Here is a 27,274-nt window from a genome sequence, read left to right as displayed (position 1 = left end):
TTTTAGGAAATCTGTATTTTATGCAAAATTTAATGGCATTGCAAGACCTGAGCATCAGAACAAAGAGCTCAGCTGAAGTTTTCTTGCAGAGAAAGCCGTGTGTTGCTGTATCAACCGTTCCTCAGAATGCTCAAGGTAAACTGCTTAAGGAACGATTCTCCTTTCTATCGCCTCGGACATTTCAAGTTCTGTTAAAAAAAGCAATATTTGCTTAATCACTAAAACATACCGTTTTCCTCATTTCTCATTATATCTGCCGATGCTAATCATTAGTTCTCAGAATTTGATCTTTTTCCTGTCGTAGTGGGGCTCTGTTCATAGCCGCCCACCATCAAGTAATTAGCGAGATTTTCAGGAAATACAAGCGAAAGTCAGCTCCATTGAGATTGCTCTGAAACCTAAACGTATTTCGTGTACAATGCTTTAACTATAAGAAGCACGATCCAATCTGCTTCCATTTGTGTCAGATAATCTTGTTATTCAGTACTCATAGATTGTCTTAATAATAACAGATACGTCACAATGAAGCATACAAAACATGTCCCTCAACAGTTACCCTATTCTAATGTACAGTTTCCTTATAGTATCGCTTTCAGCGTTAACGCGGTCGACTACAGTAAACGGAAGGAACTAAAACTACGTGTGTGAATGCTGAGTACAGGGGGATGGAAAACATTGAGAGTGTGTAAAACATAGCCATTGCAGTTTACTTAAGAATTGGATGAGTTATGCTTTGGCTTCCCGTTGTCGTGCTTTCAAGTTTATAACATAATTTTTCTACTTCAGTGACTTTTAGCCAATATGTAGTTGCACGGTGCATTTTTATATTCTCACTGCAGCCAGGAAACCGAAGAGTCCTTGCAGCTGATGTCATGGTTGTGGGATTGTATTTGTTTTGCGCATATACTTATATGTTACATACACTCAGAACATCATTCAGAGCGTTTTTATTTCTATTTCTTCATTTTTATTTTACTTTTTTGCGTTGATTCGTAACGCAACATAAAGATATAGTGAAAGCATTGCTTACCAAATAGTTTAGATACAGTAGTAGGTATTCTGTTTTAAAGGATTACATTTGTATTTACTTTAAACTAACTCTTACTACTGTCAGTAACATAATATGTATTTTTAACAACAATTTTACTTTACACTCTGTTTTTGTACTGTTCGTTTATGCAGAGCATGGATAGTTGTTAAATATGAGAAAGACTTTTCAAGAATTGAACTTAAACAAGTTTTACACATGATTTTCTATATCCAAGAACCTAAGAGTTTTCCATGACTTAATATCTGAGGCTTCATCTAATTTTTTGCTTGATATGTAAGACTGATTATTATTTCTGCTTTATTTTATTGTTTACTAGCTGCGCCCCGCGGTGTTAGCCGCGGTTGAACAGTTATTTATAAAGAAATGTTAATGCCAAAACTCACTATAGAAGTCTATGCGACCTCACAATATTTGTATCTTGGAGATACTGAGGCGAGAGCCACTTGCGACCCAACAAACAACGTGAAGTATAATAATAATAATAATAATAATAATAATAATAAAAGAAAGTGAGACTATGGGAGAAGCTGACAGAATACACGTCGCTCAAAGACTCACAAGTTTCCTTAAGGAAAAAAAATACCCGACCGATTAACGAATTGGAAAATGTTCAAGGAAAGGGAGTAAATAATTTCACGCCTGTTTACGAAAGGCCTAGCGCGCAAACGATCGTAAATGTCATGTTGTGTATGGAGAGCTGTAAGTCTATTGTAATACGTCTCTTTAAACATCATTCACAGACTACTTCTTCAAAAAAAAAAAATGGTTCAAATGGCTCTGAGCACTATGGGACTCAACTGCTGTGGTCATAAGTCCCCTAGAACTTAGAACTACTTAAACCTAACTAACCTAAGGACATCACACACATCCATGCCCGAGGCAGGATTCGAACCTGCGACCGTAGCGGTCGTGCGGTTCCAGACTGTAGCGCCTTTAACCGCTCGGCCACTCCGGCCGGCGACTACTTCTTCTCTGCGCGTATGTAGAGGTTTCTGAATATCGGTACACTACAGTCGGTACACGACGAAGAGCAGTCTTTGCAAAAAAACACGGCGTGCAGAGATAAATAACGTTTGTTATTTTTTATGTACAGTGATAGAGGTCACTTTCAAGCATTTGAACTGGAATGGCAAGTTCGTTGGGATGATAGGAATTCGTTGTATAAAAGCTGCCTCATCTTTGGCTCTGATAGTACTGATGGTGGCCTGCACAATATGCTTGCTCAGCTCCATGAAGCGTAGCCTGCTATCACTGGACAATCTTGGTGCTTCCAGAGTACGCATTAGTATGAGAGACACTCCCGCCTTCAGCTCCATATTGCGGGACGGAACACCGACAGCTCTAATGAGTTTAGAAACACTACAGTGTATGTAGTATATCTACATATACATCTACATCAACATTTACATCGATACTCTGCAAATCACATTCAAGTGCCTGGCACAGGGTTCATCGAACCACCTTCACAACTCGCTAGTATAATCTCGTATGGAGCGTGGAAAGAATGAACACCAATATCTTTCCGTACGAGCTCTGATTTCCCTTATTTTATCGTGGTGAGCGTTCCTCCCGATGTAGGTCGGTGTCAACAAAATATTTTCGCCTTCGGAGGAGAAGGTTGGTAATTGGAATTTCGTGAGAAGATTCCGTTGCAAAAAAACGCTTTTCTTTTAACGGTTTCCAGCCCAAATCCTGTATCATTTCTGTGACACTCTCTCCCATATTTCGCGATAATACAAAACGTGCTGCCTTTCTTTGAACTTGTTCGATGTACTCCGTCAGTCCATCTGGTAAGAATACTACACCGCGCAGCAGTATTCTAAAAGAGGACGGACAAGCGTAGTGTAGGCAGTGTCCTTAGTAGGGCAGTTGCATTTTCTAAGTGTCCTGCCAATAAAACGCAGTCTTTGGTTAGTCTTCCCCACAGCATATTGTATGTGTTCCTTCCAGTTTAAGTTGTTCGTAATTGTAATACCTAGGTATTTAGTTGAATTTACCGCTTTTACATTAGACTGATTTATCGTGTAACGGAAGTTTAACGAATTCCTTTTAGCACAAATGTGGATGACCTCACACTTTGCGTTTTTTAGGCTCAATTTCAACTATTCGCACCATTCAGATATCTTTTCTAAATCGTTTTGCAGTTTGTTTTGATATTCTGATGACTTTATTAGTCGATAAACGAAAGCGTCATCTGCAAACAACCGAAAACGGTTGCTCAGATTGTCTCCCAAATCGTTTATATAGATAAGGAACAGCAAAGGGGCCGGCCGGAGTGGCCGAGCGGTTCTAGGCGCTACAGTCTGGAACTACTTGACCGCTACGGTTGCAGGTTCGAATCCTGCCTCGGGCATGGATGTGTGTGATGTCCTTAGGTTAGTTAGGTTTAAGTAGTTCTAAGTTCTAGGGGACTGATGACCTCAGAAGTTAAGTCCCATAGTGCTCAGAGCTATTTGAACCACTATTGAACAGCAAAGGGCCTATAACGCTACCTTGGGGAAAGCCAGAAATCACATCTGTTTTACTCGATGACTTTCCGTCAGTTACTACGAACTGTGGCCTCTCTCTCAGGAAATCACAAAGCCAGTCACATAACTGAGACGATATTCCATAAGCTCGCAATTTCACTACGAGCCTCTTGAGTGGTACAGTGCCAAAAATCTTCCGGTAATCCAGAAATACGGAATCGATCTGAAATCCTTTGTCAATAGCACTCAACACTTCATGTGAATAAAGAGCTAGTTGTGTTTCAGAGGAACGATGTTTTCTTAATCCATGTTGACTGTGTGTCAATAGAACGTTTTCTTCCAGGTAATTCATAATGTTCGAACACAATATAGGTTCCAAAATCCTGCTGCATATCGACGTTAACGGTATGGGCCCGTAATTTAGTGGATTACTCCCACTACCTTTCTTGAATATCGGTGTGACCTGTGCAACTTTCCAGTCTTTGGGTACGGATCTTTCGTCGAGCGAACGGTTGCATATGATTGTTAAGTATCGAGCTACTGCATCAGCATCCTCCGAAAGGAACCTAATTAGTATACAGTCTGGACCAGAAGACTTCCTTTTATTAAGTGAATTAAGTTGCTTCACTACTCCGAGGATATGTACTCCAACTTTATCCATGTTGGGAGCTGTTCTCGATTAGAGTTCTGGAATATTTACTGCGTCTTCTTTTGTGAAGGCATTTCGGAAGGCTGTGTTTAGTAACTCTGCTTTGGCAGTACTGTCTTCGACAGTATCTCTATTGGTATCACGTAGAGAAAGCGTTGATTGTTTCTTGCCGCTAACATACTTCACATACGTCAGAATCTCTTTGGATTTTCTGCCAGGTTTCGAGACAAAGTTTCGTTGTGAAAATTGTTATAGGCATCTCGCATTGAAGACCGTGCTAAATTTCGAGCTTCTGTAAAAGATCGCCAATCTTGGGGATTTTGCGTCTGTTTAAATCTGGCATGTTTGTTTCGTTGTTTCAGCAACAGTGTTCTAACCCGTTTTGTGTACCAAGGAGGATCAGCTCCGTCGTTTGTTAATTCATTTGGTATAAATCTCTCAATTGCTGCCGATACTACTTCTCTGAATTTAAGCCACATCTGGTCTACACTTAAATAATTAATTTGAATTGAGTGGAGATAGTCTCTTAGGAAGGCGTCAAGTGAATTTTTATCTGCTTTTTTGAATAGGTATATTTTTCGTTTATTTTTCGAGAATTTGGTGATTGCGATGTTCAATCTCGCTACAAATCTGTGCTCACTCATCCCTGAGTCCGTTTTGATGCTCGTTACTAACTCAGGATTATTTGCTGCTAAGAGGTCAAGTGTGTTTTCACAACCGTTCACTATTCGCGTGGGCTCATGAACTAACTGCTCGACATAATTTTGAGAGAATGCGTTTAGCACAATTTCGGATGATATTTTATGCGTACTTCTGGAATGAAGCATGTATTTTCGCCAACATATCAAGGATAAATTAAAGTCACCACCAACTATTATTGTATGAGTCGAGTACGTGTTTGAAATCAAACTCAAGTTTTCTTTGAACCTTTCAACAATTGTATCATCTGAATTGGCAGGTGGGTAAAAGGATCCAATTATTATTTTATTCCGGTTGCCAACAATGACCTCTGCCCGTACTAGCTCATGGAAATTTCTACTTCAATTTGGCGACAAGATAAACTACTTCTGACAGCAGCAAACAAGTCACCGCCAACCGTGTTTAGCCTATCCTTTCGGAACACCGTTAGGTTCTTCGCAATAATTTCGGCTGAGCTTATTTCCGGCTTTAGCCAGCTTTCAGTGCCTATAGCGATTTGAGCGTCAGTGCTTTCTATTAGCGCTTGGAGCTCTGGTACTTCCCCAACACAGCTACGACGATTTACAACTGTTATACCTATGGTACCTGTATGTACGTCTTACTGTGTTCAGCCTCTACCCTTTGTGACTGAATCCCTTCTTGTATTTTCCCGAGACTCTCTAACGCTAAAAAACCGACTAGTCCACCCCACACAGCCCCTGCTATCCGTGTAGCCACCTCCTGCGTATAGTGGACACCTGACCTATTCAGCGGAACCCGAAACCCAACCACACTTTGGCGGAAGTCGAGGAATCTGCAGCCTGCACGGTCGCAGAATCGTCTGAGCCTCTGATTCAGACCCTCCACTCGGCTCTGTGCCAGAGGTCCACAGTCGGTCATGTCGACTATGCTGCAAATGGTCAGCTCTGCTTTCGTCTTGCAACCAAGATTGGGAGCCTTTACCACTTATGTTAGCCGCTCGAAACCATAGAGAATCTTTTCTGATCTAAAGTGACACACATCATTGGTACCGACGTGAGCAACAACCTGCAGTTGGCTGCACCCTGTGCTCTTTATGGCATGCGGGAGGACCATTTCCACATCTTGAATGACTCCACCCGGTATGCATACGGGGTGCACATTGGTTTTCTTACCCTTCTTGTCAGGCAAGTCCCTAAGGGGCCCCATAACGCGCCTAACATTGGAGCTCCCAACTACCAATTATCCCACCCTCTGCGATTGCCCGGATCTTGCAGGGTGAGTGGCTTCCCCTGAAACAGGACAGTTTACTGCATCTGGCTCTGCGACAGTGTCAACCACAGACAGCACCTGGAACCTGTTTGTCAGACAAACCGGGAGGCCCTACGTGCGGCCGCCTGGGAAGCCTTTCGCCGCCTGCTTCGCCCTGGGGCGACCTCCCACTCGACCACAGGTGAGGGGTCAGCCTCAGTGCGAGCAGTAACTAGGTTGGCCACCGGAGAGGACCGATCGGAGGACTCTGACGTCCTGGACGTCGGTTGTATCCCCACGGCCGGCCCACTACAGTGGTGCCCATCCACTGCAGCCTCAAGCTGTGTAACCGAAGCCATCACAGCCTGAAGCTGAGAGAGAAGTGTCACCAACTCGGCTCGCATCCGCACACAACAATCACAGTCCCTGTCCATACTAAATACCGTGCAAAACTAAACTATGCAGATAAACGATCGGCACTTGCTGCGGAACTCTAATGTAGACCCTGACGGAAACGCATGAACTGTGTCTAGTAATACGCAAATATTCGAAAACCTAACTACCGAAGCACTCATGTGAAACTAAATAATTTGCCCCTGATGAGGAAGTTGTAATATGTCACAAAATTAGTTTACTTTCCGACGCAGACGAAAATGCGGCAGCTGTGGCTATTAGATATTAAATTTACACGCAGAAACTCAAGAAACTAAACTATTAAAGCACACAGGTGATACAATAAAATTCGCTCCTGGTTAGCAACTCGTAAATGACACAATATCGGTTACTTCCCTTTTGCTGCGTCTGTCTCGGTCGCCTACTGCTGCCTGACTCACCTCTTGTCACCATTCTATCAGCTGATGTGTAGGTGGTCACTTACCAGGTACTGGATGATATTATTTTTTATTCATGTTTCCGTCCGAATCACTCTTGAGCGCCAATATTGCTCTTTCAAATAACCACTCCTCGTTGCTCGAGTTGTGCTGTGAGCTCGGAAGAACTTCCTTGACTAGGTTATCTTCCGCGCTTACGACATTGCAGGAGTGTCTTTCACAATTTATTAAGCCATCCGCAGCCCTTGCTGAGGTATTGAGCAAAGAGCCCAGACTCTCGGTCGTTGTAGACCTGGACTCTCATATTAGTTTGCCTACAGTGGCGAAGATTTGAGGCACGGATTGTTTGCCGCAGTAGCTCGATGATCGGCGATGTCTATCGGAAGTTCGCTGCGAGCTGCGTAACTCCTCTCACCAACATTCGGTTGTGGCGGATGTGTTCCAAGTTTCGATCGAGTGCCTTGATCTCACGCTTGTGTCACATCGACCACACGTCCTACACTATAATCTGCACTGTTGCAACAGAGCAGTGAAACCAGTGCTCTTGCTTATGTTGTAAGTAGGCGTTTCCTTTCTCGCAAGGTTCAGCGGAAGCTTGAATGCCGAGTGTTCAGTTCTTTCTTCGCTGAGTTCATCCTCCCAGAGGATGCAACAGCTAGCGCGACACTCATGTACTTAAGAAACTGCGCCCGCAGCAAACTCAACAGAAATGTCTTGCCTGTTCCCCGGGATGCGTCCAAGAAATAAATACCCCCTTCTTCGTTGTCCACGTGACTCAAAATTTTATTAAAACGCTCGTTGTGGGATGAGCATGCCGTAATCAGACAGTCGTTTTCCTACCGCTGAGAGAACTTTGTCCTCAATAAGTGTCAGTACTTGGTTGGAATATACGTCGTCTGTGCTGTCTCTTGGTGCCGGTGTGCGATATTTTCCGAGAAAGCCGTTTTCTATTTGTTCGAGAGTTTCCTAGGTATCGACAGTCCGAGGGTGCTCAAAATGATAGCAAAGTGCTCTCTCAATTTTGCCAATGAACAGCACAAGACGGCGTCCTCCTTCGTAGCGTCCCAGTAACCGTCATCTTCCAAAAGTACAATCACCACACTTGCTTCCTGGATCATAGCTTTCTGCTGTCTATTGACTGTTCTAAGGTTGTTTGAGTCAATATTCAACTGATGGGGCCCCGTACGCGAGTCGGCAGCAACCATGCAGAGGTGTGTTACATGCACAGTGTAAATTCTGCCCAGGACATCTGACGCATTCACACAGTCTCATCCTGCAACTGGTGTGCATTGCACACGGCGCTTCCATTCTACCCGTAAAGCATTCCTCGTGTAGTATTTTGGCACTCCCGCATACAGTGAATTTCGGGGAAAGACATCAGTCTCGCACAGACAGAAAAATGCGCAGAGGGTAGTAATGGGCCGTGTCGCTACTGAATCGCGCGTGCTGGTCTCCATGAAATACATGCGGCCACCACTGGGAAGGTGTAGAAGTGGTGTGATAACAGTTGACAACCACACATGAGTATATGCAAAGGGAAGTAGCTAAGATACGTCACATAAAATATATCCAGAATTTGTAAATATATCGAGACGCTATTTTCGCTGACCCATGGTAAATATTTGAATGAATTTTCATACGTACGCAAGTAGTTTCTAATGTTTATACCTGCTGAATTATGGCTTCGACCATTTTTTAGAATGTTACTGTATATTTCTTTTTACGGCATTGGAAAAGTGGACTTCAACGACATAAGATATGTGAAACTTGAACAAACAGTAACAAAACAACAGTGCTGCAAAACACTATCGGCCATCAAGAGAAGACGTCCCAGAAACATCAAATTAAACACGCATTATGTCATAGAATCCCTCGAAGGCTCTTTCCAATGACACTAAAAAAATAAATAAATAAATAATGTTTGTTTCATAATTCTACAAGTATAAACTGAAACATTACTTGCGACTTCAGGAAATTAGCTCTGTTTAGCTTGGAGTGGAGAATTGCTAAGCTGATGGATTGTAGCTGCTTCTGATAGAGATGGATGTATTTATGGACGCATGCAGAAGAGAGACGGTAAGCGAATATCAGGAGCTTGGCGCTTAAGGTTTAACGATGTCATCCTGATATGTTTTGTGTAAATCTGACGAACTATTCACGTGCTTCCGGACGATTGAACTTCAAACAACTCACATTCCGAATTATCCTCTCTCGTCTTGCAGATATTTCAAGATAAAAACGAAGCATTGTTTCTCAATCTGTTTAGACTTTACGTTGACTTTCCATATTGAATAACTGTAAACATCGACAGGGTAGCTAATTTCTTAATGCAGAGATAAAACTATGTCATACTGCAACAATGTTTGCCTGGATATTATATACAAGATACAGAGTTACGAATAGACTTACTACATCGTTACTGTACAAATATCATAGTAAATCAGAGGTGATTTTAGGAAAACACAAGATATACAAGGTACAAGCTGTAATGTACCAGCACAAAAAAAAATCATAACGTGATGCACAACAATCAATATCTCCGATCCGCGACATCGAATCATTTCCACAGAAAAGGGGAAAACAAAAGTAGAAAGGGTGCCGGCGTAGGCCTTCACCAGCACACCGGTCGGCACTAGGTAACATTGTACAGCAGGCGCTGAACTAGGCGCTGCTATGACAAGAGATGACCAAGAGACGCCCCCACTCTACGCATCGATAATGCCCCTTTGGGCAGCGTGTGTACAGGCCGCCGGCGCCGCCCGAGCTGTTTCAATCTCTCAATGTTAGTACCTCAGTACGTCGCATCGGGACTTTGTTCGCATTGGAACGCAATACGTCGCACTGTGGTCTAGTCTTCCACAGTGATAGTCGACGCCTCGCATCTTAGCCAGCTGTGAGGGAACTGCGCGGTAACAACGGTGAAGTCACTGATGACAGTGCCACTAAAGCAGAGTTATTAAACACGGTTTTCCGAAACTCCTTCACCAAAGAAGACGAAGTAAATATTCCTAAATTCCAATCAAGAACAACTGCCAAGATGAGAAACATAGAAGTAGATTCCCTCTGAGTAACGAAGCAGCTTAATAAAGGCAAGGGCACCAGTCCAGATTGTATACCAGTCAGGTTCCTCTCAGAGTATGCTGATAAAATAGCCCCATATTTAGCAATAATATACAACCACTCGCTCACAGAAAGATCCGTACCTAAAGACGGGAAAATTGCACAAGTCGCACCAATACCCAAAAAGGGAAGTAGGAATAATCCGCTGAATTACAGGCCTATATCACTAACGTCGATTTGCAGTAGGGTTTTGGAACATATACTGTATTCGAACATTATGAAGTGCATCGAAGAAAAAGGTTTATTGACACAGAGTCAGTACGGTTTCAGAAAATATCGTTCTTGTGAAACACAGGTAGCTCTTTATACTCATGAAGTAATAAGTGCTATCGGCAGGGAATGTCAAACTGATTCCATATTTTTAGATTTCCAGAAGGCTTTCGACACCGTTCCTCACAAACGTCGTCTAACCAAACTGCGTGCCTACGGAGTATCACGCCAGTTGTACGACTGGATTCATGATTTCCTGTCAGAAAGATCACAGTTTGTAGTCATAGACGGAACGTCATCGAGTAAAACACAAGTAATATCCGGCGTTCCGCAAGCAAGTGTTACAGGCACTCTATTGTTCCTGACCTATTTTAACGACATAGGAGACTATCTGAGTAGCGGTCTTAGGTTGTTTGCAGATGATGCTGTCATTTACCGTCTTGTAAGGCCATGAGATGATCAAAACGACTTACAAAATGATTTAGATAAGATATCTGTATGGTGCGAAATGTGGCAATTGACCCTGAATAAGGAAAAGTGTGAAGCTATTCACATGAGGGCTAAAAGAAATCAGCTAAATTTCGATTACGCGGTAAGTCACACAAATCTGAAGTCTGTAAATTCAACTAAATACTTAGGGATTACAATTACAAATAACCTAAATTCGAACGATCACATAGATAATATTGTTGGTAGAGCAAACCAAAGACTGCGATTCATTGGCAGAACACTTAGAAGGTGCAACAGGTCTACTGTTTGAACCACGTTTGTCCGCACTATTCTAGAGTATTGCATTGCTGTGTGGGATCCGTATCAGGTGGAACTGACGGATGACATCGAAAAAGTACAAAGAAGGGCAGTTCGTTTTATATTATCGTGAAATAGGGGAGATAGTGTCACAGACATGATACGTGAACTGGAGTGGCAATCATTAAAACAAAGTCGTTTTTCGTTGCGACGGGATCTTCTCATGAAATTTCTATCACCAGTTTTCTCCTCCGATTGCGAAAACATTCTGTTGGCACCCACCTACACAGGGAGGAATGATCATCACGATAAAATAAGGGAAATCAGGGCTCGCACAGAAAATTGTAAGTGCTCGTTTTTCCCGCGTGCGGTTTGAGAGTTGAACGGTAGAGAAACAGCTTGAAGGTCGTTCATTAAACCCTCTTCCAGGCACTTTATTGTGAATAGCAGAGCAATCACGTAGATGTAGATGTAGATGTTGTTCATTGTTTATGGTTGTGATCTGGACATCGACAAGGTTCAAGATTTATCACTGAAGTTAAGTACTCAATTGGTTCCCGTAACAAATTGTATTTTAACCACATGTGCACTTTCTGTTGTAGTGAGAGGGAACCGGCCACCCACCTATCATACCACCCTCTCCTCATCCAGTCAGAAACCACTACACATTACACGCGGGCACAGCCACAACAGAAACTCTTTGAATAATCATGACTCCGAATGTTCGAAATGGAAATCATCTCAAACAAGCACAATGGAGCACAATGCAGCAAGTTAAGTTCATTGCACCTTTTCTCACAAAATAACGATGTAAAATAAACCTCTGAGGAGTCGAATACATATTAATACGCATCAGGTTAAAACAATGAAAAAGATAACATCTAAATTGTTGAATTGACATGTACGTGTGAAACTTCTTCTTAATGCATAATGTGAGGTAAACCTTAACAATGCAATGATTGTACACGAAACGTTTTCCTAGACTGGTATGGTGACCAGTTGCGGTTTGACCACTGTATTTCAACATCAACACGGTTGTGAAGTTTTTGTAGAACTGGAAATTTTATTTCATGTATATATTCTTATTCCTTCATTTCGGTGACAACGAATAATAGTCAAGAATACATTTTGACACTATATTTGTTAATTACCAATGAATTTCCTGAATTGTTTTTGGTTTTCGTTGTTTCATATTTCTAATATTTATTGACAGCCTAATGTTATTTGTATTTGAACTTAACTAGTTTATCGAATTCCTCGTTGGCTTGCAGACACTCTTGTCTCATGAGTACCACGTAAATTAAAGTGCTAATAATAATGATGGTAATAATAATAATAATAATAATAATAATAATTTTCGATGTGAGAATATTTGTGTAAATGCAGACTTTGTAACATTCCCACGGTAGAAATGATCGTGTCACATTACTCCTCTTCCCCTATTCCACCTTATTCCGACGTTTATCAGACAATTAATTCAGTCAGTTATTCGTTCTGTTATTGCTATGAAATGGTTTCACTCAAGATGAGACGATAATGTAAACAATGAATGCTGTTACTGACGTTAGTCTATTACATGTGACAACCTTGTCTCTTTAACGTATCACAGTATTCGAAACAATATGAACACTGGAATTATACACTCCTGGAAATTGAAATAAGAACACCGTGAATTCATTGTCCCAGGAAGGGGAAACTTTATTGACACATTCCTGGGGTCAGATACATCACATGATCACACTGACAGAACCACAGGCACATAGACACAGGCAACAGAGCATGCTCAATGTCGGCACTAGTACAGTGTATATCCACCTTTCGCAGCAATGCAGGCTGCTATTCTCCCATGGAGACGATCGTAGAGATGCTGGATGTAGTCCTGTGGAACGGCTTGCCATGCCATTTCCACCTGGCGCCTCAGTTGGACCAGCGTTCGTGCTGCACGTGCAGACCGCGTGAGACGACGCTTCATCCAGTCCCAAACATGCTCAATGGGGGACAGATCCGGAGATCTTGCTGGCCAGGGTAGTTGACTTACACCTTCTAGAGCACGTTGGGTGGCACGGGATACATGCGGACGTGCATTGTCCTGTTGGAACAGCAAGTTCCCTTGCCGGTCTAGGAATGGTAGAACGATGGGTTCGATGACGGTTTGGATGTACCGTGCACTATTCAGTGTCCCCTCGACGATCACCAGTGGTGTACGGCCAGTGTAGGAGATCGCTCCCCACACCATGATGCCGGGTGTTGGCCCTGTGTGCCTCGGTCGTATGCAGTCCTGATTGTGGCGCTCACCTGCACGGCGCCAAACACGCATACGGCCATCATTGGCACCAAGGCAGAAGCGACTCTCATCGCTGAAGACGACACGTCTCCATTCGTCCCTCCATTCACGCCTGTCGCGACACCACTGGAGGCGGGCTGCACGATGTTGGGGCGTGAGCGGAAGACGGCCTAACGGTGTGCGGGACCGTAGCCCAGCTTCATGGAGACGGTTGCGAATGGTCCTCGCCGATACCCCAGGAGCAACAGTGTCCCTAATTTGCTGGGAAGTGGCGGTGCGGTCCCCTACGGCACTGCGTAGGATCCTACGGTCTTGGCGTGCATCCGTGCGTCGCTGCGGTCCGGTCCCAGGTCGACGGGCACGTGCACCTTCCGCCGACCACTGGCGACAACATCGATGTACTGTGGAGACCTCACGCCCCACGTGTTGAGCAATTCGGCGGTACGTCCACCCGGCCTCCCACATGCCCACTATACGCCCTCGCTCAAAGTCCGTCAACTGCACATACGGTTCACGTCCACGCTGTCGCGGCATGCTACCAGTGTTAAAGACTGCGATGGAGCTCCGTATGCCACGGCAAACTGGCTGACACTGACGGCGGCGGTGCACAAATGCTGCGCAGCTAGCGCCATTCGACGGCCAACACCGCGGTTCCTGGTGTGTCCGCTGTGCCGTGCGTGTGATCATTGCTTGTACAGCCCTCTCGCAGTGTCCGGAGCAAGTATGGTGGGTCTGACACACCGGTGTCAATGTGTTCTTTTTTCCATTTCCAGGAGTGTATAATGCAAGCACAACGTGTGTCTCCCATAACTTTTAATAGATTTTTCACTCCGAAACGTCAGATTGTCCTAGATTTCGGATGTGACTAATTATTCTAATACTAACATCCCATGTGAATCAATAATTAGCTGTATAACGCGCCACGTCACCCATTTCAATGCGCCCGCATTTCAGACAACTGCAAACTCGTGACTGCGGGTTAACAACTACTGACTCGTTATTGCAGTTACTCGCGGCCTCTGCTCGAACAGCAGCCGAAAATTCCTAGCATGAAATTACAATGAAATCCAGATCTTTAGCTGCTTACAGGCGTTGATTCATATCAATGGGGACAGTTGAAAATGTGCTCCCCCACCGCGTCTCGAACCCTGGATCTCCTGCTTATATGGCAGACGCTCTATCCGCCTGAGCCATCGAGGACACAGAGGATAGTGCGACTGCAGGGGCTGATCTCTGACATGCTCCCCGGGAGACCCATATTTCCAACTCAATGTCCACACACTCCATTTGTAGTGGCCCTGCCCACTATACTCATTACTCGCAGCAGTCAATCTACCGATTCTCGTAAGGGTTCGGGCAATGTGAGTGCATCCGCACTGAAGAAGATTATTGGCCGATAAGCCTAATCTGGGAGAAGAGGGAGTACAGATACGATCGTCATATAACTCCTGGCATTGTCGTGAACAAAGATGACAGTCGACTACTGGGCACAGCAGAATCATGTGAGCTCCATAGTTACTGCTACATCGCTATACGTGTAATTAAAGGAATAAATAAACTCAATAAAAACGGGTGAAAGATTAGCACTATTTCAGACTCATCAAAATATGAAATTGTCACAATCTTATCGCCTTATATTGGTGACGGAAAGCTCTCTGGTTTCCAGCTTACAGGCTGTGTAGCAAAACAGGCTGAAAGCGCCTATACTTTTCTAATCTGAAACTACGTCTTATTTATTTTCAAGATATTGACTACACCAAGACGGAGACAAAGACTTAAGACTCGTAGTCGGACTAGTGTGTACGTGGTGGGTATCAACACCTAAACAAACGAGAATATTGGAGACCAGAGTGCTTTTTGCAGTTTTTTGCAGCTATGACAAACATCATATGTACTTCCGTTATAACTTGTTTATTGAGAGGGAAAGTGAAGAAGGAAATATTGAGCAGAGGATTGTCTCCGTTGCCACGGTTCGCGCAACTACCCCCGTGGGAGGTTAGAGTCCTCCCTCGGGCATGGGTATGTGTGTTGTCCATAGCGTAAATTAGTTTAACTAGTGCATAAGCCTAGAGACCGATGACCTTAGCAGTCTGGCCCCATAGGAACTTACCACGCAAAAAAAAAAAAAAAAAAAAAAAAAAAAAAAAAGAGTCTCCGTCCACTTCAAGTGCTGATTCACTCCGGATGGATGGCGACTTTCAGTCGGAAAAGCTGAGATGAATAGAGTACTGTCACATTATAAACATGAAGGATCAGAACGGTTGTCTAGAACATCGTAACGTGTTAAAATTTTCTTCAGTGGCATACCCGCATTTGGAACCATCAATGCGTGGCATTCTGTGGACCTTGTAAGAAGGTACAAAGCGAGTGACAGTGCTGTAGATAAAAAATGCGCAGTAGTAATACTTAAAGTGTAGGTGGTGTAACATGGTTCTTCTGTTACCTGAGAGGGATTTTTTATTTCACTGGAACAACATACTGGCAAGAAAAGTAACAGTGCGTTGGAGAAAATGGCTCTGTTCGTACGGACTTACCTTAAATGGTGTCAAAGTTACGAATTTAATATTAATTTAGGTACAACTGCGGAATTAAAATGAAAGTTCAGTATTTTGGCAGCTCGGTAATGGTGCAAGAAACTGCCACGCGGAAACCAGTGGAGATGCAGTTGCTTGCGTCGCCTGTAAGTTGCGGCCAACTGTGTGTTTGACAGCTGGTGATGTGTGAAGGCGGCTGTGGCCGCAACGTGGGCAAATGACGTCGATGCTGCAGTTATTTTGAACCAACCGCGCTGCATGTCCGTCATCAGGCTGAGACGAGAGTTCTTTTGTCCAGAAGGCTCACAGCGTGACTACGAAGCACTCTACCTGGTGTCTACCGCTGGTCCACCGACACAGGAAAGAGAGAGAGAGAGAGAGAGCTTGCAGTGGACAGGTCACCTTGCATATTGCGTGCAGGGGACCATGAGCGACCGCTTTCTCCGCTGGTTAACGTCGTTGTAGCTTTCAGCGTGTCAGAAAATATGTCATAGTGCGCCAAAACGCATGAATCCATTGTCACTCATAAAAAAAACATGAAAGAGTTACCATAGGACAAGACAATGCGCACGAGCGTGGTGTGTGTGGGTGTATGGTGTGTGTGTGTGTTTGTGTTTGTGTGTGTGTGTGTGTGTGTGTGTGTGTGTGTGTGTGTGTGTATGTGTGTCTGTGTGTGCAGCCTGGTAGCTTCTGAACAGAGCGCGCTGACCACAATGCCTACATGGGCCTGTGGCCTGTGACTGCTGGTATAGACTGGATGAATATAGTCAAAGTAGTGCTGTTATTTCATAACCAGTTCGAGATATCCATACCAAGCTCACAGCTGAACTTAGTGGGAAAGAAGGTGAGTATGTTGATCCACTGATAATACCCTTCATTCTTTGTCGAGACACAGGAGCGACTATGGTTTCGTTAATGGAACGAGATATTTCTCCACAAGTGCAACAGCTTGAGAAGAGAGAAGTACATATCAGGCCATGCCACTGTAAAAACTGAAACATTTCGCAAAAACGGCGCAGAAAATAAAAAAAAGAGACCGAAAGCATTTTACACAGAGTATTTTTAACCTTGCTGAAGTAATATTTAGAAGGATATGAAATTGAAAAAGCTCTATGTTAACGTTCCAGCCACCTAGCACACATGCCGTTGTCTCTCTCTTTTTTTTTTTTAAACTTTGCGAAGTGTTTTACTGCGTAAATTGACGTGGGTACTTTATATTCACATCTGTTTTATGTGTGAATGTATATCAAGATATATACACACACAAAGACAAACTGTAAAAACTGCAGTGCTATACATCTGCGCCGATGAATACGTAAGAGTATTAGCTGCGTGGAAAAAAATACGTTTTTTATTCTTTTTTTTGAAATGGTAACGGTTAGAAACTATGATCGGTTTGCAGCTGTTCATTATTGCTGTTGTTACCGATCAATAAACTACTAAAATGTATCGTTGCAATAACGGATCAACTATTTGATAATGTGTCATACTTTAGTAAATATGGCAAATAATTAGTCCCTTCACCTACTAAAATTTGATAAAAAACTCGTTTCTGTGTCCTTAGCCGACTATGGAATACTAGTTACGGGCCCCACCGTGTACAGAAACTGTATTCTTGTAGTCTACGTACACTCTTAAATCTTTACTGCTGGCACGGAGCGAGATATCATGATCTAAGGCAGTGGACTCTTAAGCGGGTGGGACGGCAGCTCTGGTGAACCCGACTTGGCTCTACTGTTCCTCACCTAAACCGTTTAAGTCAAATGGCAGAATAATTCGTTTTAAAAAAATATAGCAGTTTTATTTTTCATGTCCATGACCAAACGGAGCTCGCTCTCCGTTTCGAAGTACCTCGCCGTCATCTGGTAGTAGCTTCTTCCTGCGTACTGGTGATATCGTATCTGAAGTGTGCTGTAATATCACCCACATTGCTAAGCAGCAGGTTCTCGTGTTAGCTCATGACGTACTGTCGTCCACCTATATAGCTGGGTGGTAAGCCTGTCTGAGTACCATGGAGAGCTCACTGGCTCCACTCCAGGCAGCGGCAGGGATCAGACCCAGTTGAGAGCACTGGAACGAGGTGCACTCAGTCTCGTGAGGGTCATTGAGGACACATTCGAGTGGGAAGCAGAGGTTCCGATGTCTGAGCACCCGATAACTGCCATGAAAGCTGTCGCCCCTCCATTCAGCAACCAAATGGCGTCAGAAGCAGAAAATGAGAGTGTGCTTAGTACCGGATGGCGCCACATGGCTAGAGCGCGTAGCTGTTAGTAAACATCACTTAAGGCGTGTTTGAAAAAGAATTGCGCCCTTTCACTGACCCCAAGTAACTGGAAATCAGTAAACGTGACGTATACAGTTTCAGAAAAACTAGACGACCTATTCGATAGAAAGAGCTTTACCCACTGCACAAGTACAGCTCTAGCCCCTGTGCAAGCAGTCATTCGGCTTGCCATTGACTGATAGCTGTTGGATGTCGTCCTCAGGACTATCGTGCCAAGGTCCACCCAGCTGGTGCATTTGAATGTCAACATCCTCGGCTGATTGGAGGGTCCTGCCATAATGCTCTAACCTTTCTCAGCTGCGGAGAGATCAGTTGACCTTGCTGGCCAAGGTAGGGTTTGGCAAGCATGAAGACAAGCAGTACATACTCTCTTCGTCTGTGGGCTGGTATTATTTTGCTGAAATATAAGCCCAGGAAAGCTTGCCATGAAAGGCAACAAAATACGACGTACAATATCGTTGGCGAGACGCTGTGCTGTAAGGGTGCCACTGATGACAACCAAAGAGGTCCTGCTATGAATAGAAATGGCACCTCAGACCATCACCTCTGCTTGTCGGGCCATATGGCGGGCGACAATCAGCTTGGTATCCCACAACTGTCCAGGGCGTCTACAGGCACGACTTCACTGGTCACTGAGTCCCAGTTCGAAGCGGGAAACGTCACTGAAGACAACTCTATTCCATTCAATGGGAGCCCAGGCTGAAGACGTGTCTGTAGACGACCCAGACAGAAATGGAATATCAGCCTGACTGTCACCCGCGATGCAGCTCAACAACCAGGAGTAATGGTCGAGGGTGCCATTTATCTTCATAGTAGGAATCCTTTGGTTGCCATTCTTGGCATCCTCACAGCACAGCAGTATGTCGACAATGTCCTACGCCTCGTTTTCAAAAATGCCTCTGAGCACTATGGGACTTAACAGCTGAGGTCATCAGTCCCCTAGAACTTAGAACTACTTAAACCTAACTAACCTAAGGACATCAACACACATCCATGTCCGAGGCAGGATTCGCATCTGCGACGTAGCAGTCGCTCGGTTCCGGAATGAAGCGCCTAGAACAGCTCGGTCATCGCGGGCAGCTACGCCTCGTTTTGTTGCCCTTCTTGGCACGGTCTCCTGGGCTTACATCTCAAGAAGATAATGCCTGCCCGAACATGCAAGTGATTCTATCGCTCGTCGACTTCTCTAAAATTGTAATAATTTCTTTGTCTGAACACGTACGTCACATCCACCAATTACCGTCCCATTCGGATAAATCTTTCGTGTTGCGTCATTTCTTTTCCTTTTTTAAATTTTTTGTTATATTTGATTTTGTTTTTCTCTCAGGGTGCATACAGTGAGGCGGTCACACCTGGGTGAGCGCCTAAAATCTAGCCCTCAAGTAGACAACGAACAACAGGTTTATTACTAATAACATAAATTCAACTCTTCTGCGTCTTGGAGCATAAATTTGCAAGAACAGAAGATGTTTATCAATGGATGTCCTGTCTCAATAAACACTTCTCATGGTTTCATGAAAATTATAGCTTTTGGCCTACAATGGCTAAACCACAAATGATATGACACTCAGAATCTGATGGACCACATGGTGAAATTACAGTCTGTAAACATTGGCTGCTTCTACAGACAGCCACAATAACGAGCCAAAATACCAAAGCCTGTAGGGCTTGAGTGTCTAGATGCCAAGTCTCTGCAATCCAGAATGTAGACTACTGGGGGCAGCATATAACTCCAGAAATTGCGATCTGAGGTCGACTGGTTCGCTGCGAACGCTGGAAACGAACCGTGAGACCGTAACTGCGGGTGGCTGAATCGCTTGCGAACTGTGTGTGCAAATAGGTGCACGCTGCCGTCTGTCGGCAAGGCGAGCGCCCAGAACGGCCGCAGTGGCGTATGGAGCTGTTCTGCGTTAACATGGCTCGCTATTGTTATTGTTGCTGTAGAGACATCTTTTGTTTTGCTTTCGCAATCGTGGCCCCTTCGCTCTCAGCTGTAGGCAACTCGTGACGCAGCACTATCATGCTGGTGGACTATGTGCGCCAGTGTAGCATACAGAGCTGTGGAAATTCAGTGTGCTCTCTATGAGTTACCAGTAACAAATTAATGCAGCCAGGCTCGCATTCTTTCGATGTCATAATAAACCAGATGAAATGTGCTCTATGTGAGCAGCTGGTATCGAGGGTCTTGCGTGAAAATGGCAATTTATGTGTGGAAATGGAATCCTGTGCTGATTGATAACTATGAGACGTCATCGTTATGTATGTGTCTGATAAGGAATTTGTGCAGAATGATATAAATTAATAAATCCTATTTTCGACGAACTATTAGGAATGGCAAAAAGGTACTGAAGTACTGGCTGCAGCAACGTAATCTTTTATTAAAACTGTTGGAATCAGCATTCATGTCCAAGTGACAGCATAAGTGATCGCAACATGTCAAGTTGGTCTTCCTCATAAGTATAGGGATTCAACCCAAACGTCCAAATTAAGAAAAATTCGCAACACCTACACAGCAGTGACATGTGTCTCAGTCTTCATAGCACGCCCAGCGGCCCTACCTCACTGTAACAACAGAAAGACTTCCTAGCTGAGTTAATCACGATGAGATGCTCTGTGCGTAGCTGTCAATAGGGATACGTGCTGGAAGTCTGCTGTGACCGTGTCATGCCAGATCAGTCAGCCAGCCTCGACAACACTGACTTAAGATAACCTGAACTTGTTTCAGATGCTGCTCAACCATTTTTCGGCACATCAATGTACCTTGCAGCTTCTTCTCCGTGATTTTGTATTGGAACATGATATGTTGTTAGGTTCAGGTATGCCACCTCACTTAATACGAGCCAAGTTCCTCACATCTCCTTTTGGTCTCTCTTTTACGCTGTGGTTCACGCAATGCAATATATGTATTGGATAGTTAATTTTACCAACGAAGCCTTTAGCTAATGGTGCCGACCTGACATGCAAAATACAATTAGGTAAGCGATCTGAAATATACTGTTGCAATATTATGATTCATCACCAAAGAACCTGCAGCAACGCATAAGGTTGTCAACAGTTACTTCATCTCTTCTTAACCACTTCTCGTCAACCACACATACCACCGTTGCCTCCTATTATAACACGTCTGCTTCCCAGTTTGCTCCTTCACGAAGTGGCCAAGTATTGGACGGTGTAAAACACTCTCCTAGCTCTAGCAGGAGGCGAAGGTGTTTTGACTAGTGCCCCACCTAGCTCTCCAGTGGTCGTTTAAACTTTGAAAATGCTGCATTCCGATTCGCACCGAATTCATGCGCACAGTATTCGGGTGCCAAGAAAGGCTCAGTTCCGTTGAGTCCTGTTAGGCAGCCATTCATTAAGTCTAATTTTCTTCTTGATACAGGGGTGCCATCCTCTGTGATAAATGAAGAACCCTGTATCCTGATTGGTTCGTCACCATCTAAAGCTCCAACGAAAAGATCAGAAATCCAAACCCACCACTGCAACACACAGGAACAACGTCGTACTAAGAAGCCAGTCGTAGTCTTACGTTTTTAACCGAGTTCTTACAATAAACACAAATCTCATTTGGGATGGACATGTTCACAGCTTTTATGCTTCAAATAACAGACCATGTTTACGTCATATTTTCGATGTTACCGTTTACAGTGTGTCAAATATTGTGCTGTTCATATTCAATTAAACTCTCCTGCCTCGCCTCGCTATTTCCGAGCCTGATGAATCTTCGTGGCACTTGGAGGGGCTCTCAAACGTCAGAGAAGCAAGGTGTTCTCGCACCTATCACATACAGTCATTTACCGATGACACTGTAATCGTCTCACAGATGGCAAATGGTTTGGAAGAGCAGCTGAACGAGTAGATAGCTTTGAAAAGAGATGATTAAGATGAACAACAACAAAAGGAAACAAGGAAACTGAATGCAGTCAATTCAAATATGGTGATGCTGAGGGAATTAAATTAAGGTATGAAGGACTAAACCTAGTGATGAGTTTTGCTATTACAGCAACAAAATGAATTATGGCCAAAGTAGAGAGGACAGCCGGCCGCGGTGGTCTCACGGTTCTAGGAGCGCAGTCCGGAACCGTGCAACTGCTGCGGTCGCAGGTTCGAATCCTGCCTCGGGCATGGATGTGTGTGATGTCCTTAGGTTAGTTAGGTTCAAGTAGTTCTAAGTTCTAGGGGACTAATGACCACAGCAGTTGAGTCCCATAGTGCTCAGAGCCATTTGAACCTGTTTTTTAGAGAGGACATAAAACGCAGACTACCAATAGCAAGAATAGCGTTTCTGAAAAAGAGTAATTCCTTAACATCTAATATCTATCCAAATATCAGGAAATCTTTTAGTAAGGTCTTTGTCTGGAATGTAAACTTTTGTGGAAACGAAAGGTTGATAGTAGCTAGGCTCTACAAGAGAATACAGAGAAAGGACTCGTTGTAAAAACATTGGTACAATCACATAAAATGTAACTGAACGTCCAGAAACAAGTTGCAAAATCTAATTGTTACAATAGCAAGGAGCTTGGGGTTTTGAGTAAAAGATTAAAAGCGAATTCGTTTAGAAGCCTAATGACAGTAAGAATGTGAGGCTGTATATCACAGATAGTGGCGATTTTGTTCAGTGGCCAGTGAACCATTTTAGAAGCCTGAACGTAGAGATAGGGCTACAAACCATTAAAAAGCTTGGGATCAGACTACGTCATCCTGTAAAAGTGAAAACGATAAATCTTAAAGCAGGGCCGGCGGGTTGGTCTTTCAAGAAGTGATTTAGGGACGTACACAGGACAATAATGAAGGTAGCATTAGAAACTATTTACTACGGAATACTATTGGTGATGTTCATGAAAATAAAAAATAAAAAATGTATTATGTAATGCGCTTTAAGGTCAATTTCTTGATACGCTGGAAGAGCTGGAAATGTATATTAACAGGAAAAAGTATTCCTCGTAATATTTAATGAACAAGTAGCTTACTCTAAACACGGGTTTTTTAGTCTATTCACGGAACATCTATAGATGCAGCTATAGGAAGTGACTGGAGTCCGATGAATGGTGACTCTAAATACTATTTCTTTGCACACTTTTCAATTGCTGTAAGTTTGCGTTCTTTTGCTTAATTCATATCAAACGTTTCCTTTCTATAGCCTAGCCTCTTCTTTATTCATTATATGTTATCAAAATAGTTATAGAACAGTTTTTATTGCATAATGTCTTTATGTACTTCTAAGGTTTGTTGTTGTAACAAATTTTTACAGATTTTTTTTACCGTACCTGTGTACTCGAAGACTCCGTCACCTCTTCTCTCCTTTATCTATCCTACACCAGCAAAATATTCAAAGAACATTCAGCAGCCCATTTCCTTAAGTACGCCTATGACACCGCTTTGCCCGACGATCCCTCCAGACCAACCTCAATCACTTCATCTCCTGGTGTAACCATGGCTCTCCAAGATCAACACTTCCCAAACCCAAACAATAATTATAGGGCGGAAAACCCGCACTTTCCGCGTCCAAGACTTCCATCTTATCATTTACTACCCGAATATCTAGTTTTTCAGTCCCACTACCCTACCGCGCCGCTACCACCAGCTACGCGCTTGCACACTACCCACATCCTCGCCGAAGGAAATTTCACCCGCCGCCCTTTTCGGATCATGAACATTGTCTCTACAGTTACCCATCCTACCACTCTTAAATCTACCCATTCAACTTCTTCAGGGTTCTCTCTCCCTTCACTCACAATTTTTCCCTTCTACCCTACTCCGTTTTTCTTTCCTAATGGTAACCTTACCAATTCCTCCCATCTACTCCTTCCTGCTTGTCTTCTGACAGACAACTCTATTCTATCGATACCACGCACCAGCCCTCCATCATTATACAGTCACCGTCTTACTCTCCTCAACGACCAGCCCTTCCACTTCAGCACTAGACTAGCCACCCTGGGCAGGTGCTCTCTGATTTAGTGAGGGCGAAGTGTTTCTTTTTGAGATCAGTGTTTTGTTCATCGTGTTTTAAAAGTACTACTCTTAATTTTCGTTTTACCTTTTATTGTTGTTGTTGTGGTCTTCAGTCCTGAGACTGGTTTGATGCAGCTCTCCATGCTACTCTATCCTGTGCAAGCTTCTTCATCTCCCAGTACCTACTGCAACGTACATCCTTCTGAATCTGCTTAGTGTATTGATCTCTTGGTCTCCCTCTACGATTTTTACCCTCCACGCTGCCCTCCAATACTAAATTGGTGATCCCTTGATGCCTCAGAACATGTCCTACCAACCGATCCCGTCTTCTGGTCAAGTTGTGCCACAAACTTCTCTTCTCCCCAATCCTATTCAGTACCTCCTCATTAGTTATGTGATCTACCCATCTAATCTTCAGCATTCTTCTGTAGCACCACATTTCGTAAGCTTCTATTCTCTTCTTGTCCAAACTATTTATCGTCCATGTTTCACTTCCATACATGGCTACACTCCATACAAATACTTTCAGAAATGACTTCCTGACACTTAAATCTATACTCGATGTTAACAAATTTACTGCATTTTTATATTTTCTCCTTTCATCACTTAAATTCAATAATTCTTCTGTTACCCAAGGATTTCTACTAGACCTCGTCTTTTTACCTACTTGATCCTCTGCTGCCTTCACTACTTCATCCCTCAAAGCTACCCATTCTTCTTCTACTGTATTTCTTTCCCCCACTCCTGTCAATTGTTCCCTTATGCTCTCCCTGAAACTCTGTACAACCTCTGGTTCTTTCAGTTTATCCAGGTACCTTTTATTATTACTGTTTAAATTGTACTTGAAGAAAGGCATGTTTTTATCTTCAGTATAAGTACATTCATTACTTTCACCTCCAAAACATTTATAGTCGCTTATAGGTATCTCACCTCTGTATGTGTCTTAGTGATCTCAGTTAGCTGTACTCGACAACTGGCTGAAGAGCGGGTTGAATGGAACGCTGACGGGCATCCTTCAGCCATATTGGGCGACAGGGGATGACACAACAATAAACCAAAAATGTACTTGTGTACTTCATGTGGCAGCTGATAGAAAACAATTTATAGTGTTATAATTCGCCATAACCCTGCAGCAGTTCTGGAAAATACCGATTGGTCATTACGTTGGTGCAATTACGGTATTTTTCATGGTTCGCTTATCAGTAGATAGCGAGCAGATTTTTAAAAAATACCTGTTAGCCTATATGATGTAAACCACCACAGCTTGGAGTAAATCTACAAACAAGTTGTTAATTATGTGAAACTGTTCAACGGTTTTTAATTAATAATTATTTGGTTTATTACTTTGTGCAACCTCCTAAGCCTTACATATCAAAGCGCATTGTCAATGACATTTATCTGTTGAACTCAACCTTTTGTATACTAATAGCTTGGATTGTTTGTTCTAACATAATCTGCGTACTGTGATGTAATATAGCTGGACTTTCAAGTTTACGTACTATGGCTTACATCCTTCGAATAGTATTTTCGATTTGTACCAGGTTTCAGAAGCTGATCCTTTATTCCTTTATATGTGAGAGAAAATTATTGGCATTCAAAGTTCGTCATCCCAAATCACATTAGGTTAAAAAAATGTCTTTTGCATGATTTTAATATTTGGCGCAGACGCTAATATTTCATGAATTTCAGTGATTATGTATATTAAGTACACATTGGTATATTGTATTCTCACCCATACACATATTTTTAATTTTTTGTATTTTTTGTACTTTTTTTAACACTGATACTTGTCCCTGCAAGACTCTTATACACTGAGCCGCCAAAGAAACTGGTATAGGCATTCGTATTCAAATACAGAGATATGTCAACAGCCAGAATACGGAGTACGGTCGGCAACGCTTATGTGAGACAACAAGTGTCTGCCGCAGTTGCAAGATCGGTTACTGCTGCTACAGTGGCTGATTATCAAGGTTTAAGTGAGTTTGAACGTGGTGTTATAGTCTGTGCTGAGCTATGGCATACAGCATATCCGAGGTAGCGATGAAGTGGGGTTTCCCGCAAGACCATTTCACGAGTGTATCGTGAATATCAGGAACCCGGTAAAACATCAAATCTCCAACGTCGCTGCTGCTGGAAATAGATCCTGCAAGAACTTGACCAACGACAAGTGAAGAGCATCGTTCAACGTGACAGAAGTGCAACCCTTCTGCAAATTGCTGCAGATTTCAACGCTGGGCCATCAACAAGAGTCAGCGTGTGAACCATTCAACGAAACATCATCGATATGGCTTTCCGAGTCGAAGGCTTTCGGAGATGAAGGCACACTCGTGTACCCTTGATGAGTGCACGACACAAAGCCTTATGCCTCACCTGGGCCCGTCAACACCGAATTTGGACTGCTGGTGACTGGAAGCATGTTGCCTGGTCGGACGAGTCTCGTTTCAAATTGTATCGAGTGGATGGACGCTTACGGATATGGAGAGAACGTCATGAATCCACGGACCCTGCATGTTAGCAGTGGATTGTTCATGTTGGTGGACGCTTTGTAATGGTTGGGCGTGTGCAGATGGAGTGACATGTGACCTCTGATACGTCAAGATACGACTCTGACAGGCCAGCGTACGTAAGCATCCAGTCTGGTCACCTGAATCCATTCAGGTCTATTGTGCATTCCGAAGGACTTGGGTAATTCCAGCAGTACAATGCGACGTCCAACACGTCCAGAATTGCTACAGAGTGACTCCAGGAATACTCTTGTGAGTTGAAACACCTCCGCTGGCCACCAAAAGTCACAGACATGAAGATTATTGAGCATACCTGGGATGAGTGAATATATAAATGGCACTCTCAGTTGAGCAACCCTTCTGGAATCCGAACTGTGGTATGCTACGTAAATTGTTTCTGCTTAAGTGTGTGACTACTCTTAATTACATTACCTGTTTGAATATTTTCAAGAAGGATGTCAGTAAGAAAACTGGATGATAATTGTTTAAGTCTGTCTTGTCACCTTTTTTTATGAAGTGGTTTAATAATTGCATATTTTAACCTGTCTGAAAAAATTGCCTGCACAAGTGATGCATTGCATGTATAGCTAAGGACATTGCTTATTAAGCTGGGTCAACTTTTCAGAAGTCTGTTTGAAAGTCCATCAACACCACATGAGTTCTTGTTTTCTAGAATTTTTATTATTGTATTAATTTCACTCAATTATGTTGGTGCTACTTCTACGTGCTTAAAGTT

This window comes from Schistocerca nitens, chromosome 6 (assembly GCF_023898315.1).
Source record: "Schistocerca nitens isolate TAMUIC-IGC-003100 chromosome 6, iqSchNite1.1, whole genome shotgun sequence".
Taxonomy (NCBI): domain Eukaryota; kingdom Metazoa; phylum Arthropoda; class Insecta; order Orthoptera; family Acrididae; genus Schistocerca; species Schistocerca nitens.
The sequence above is the reverse complement of the archived record's forward strand: the minus strand, read 5'-3'. Positions refer to the sequence as shown.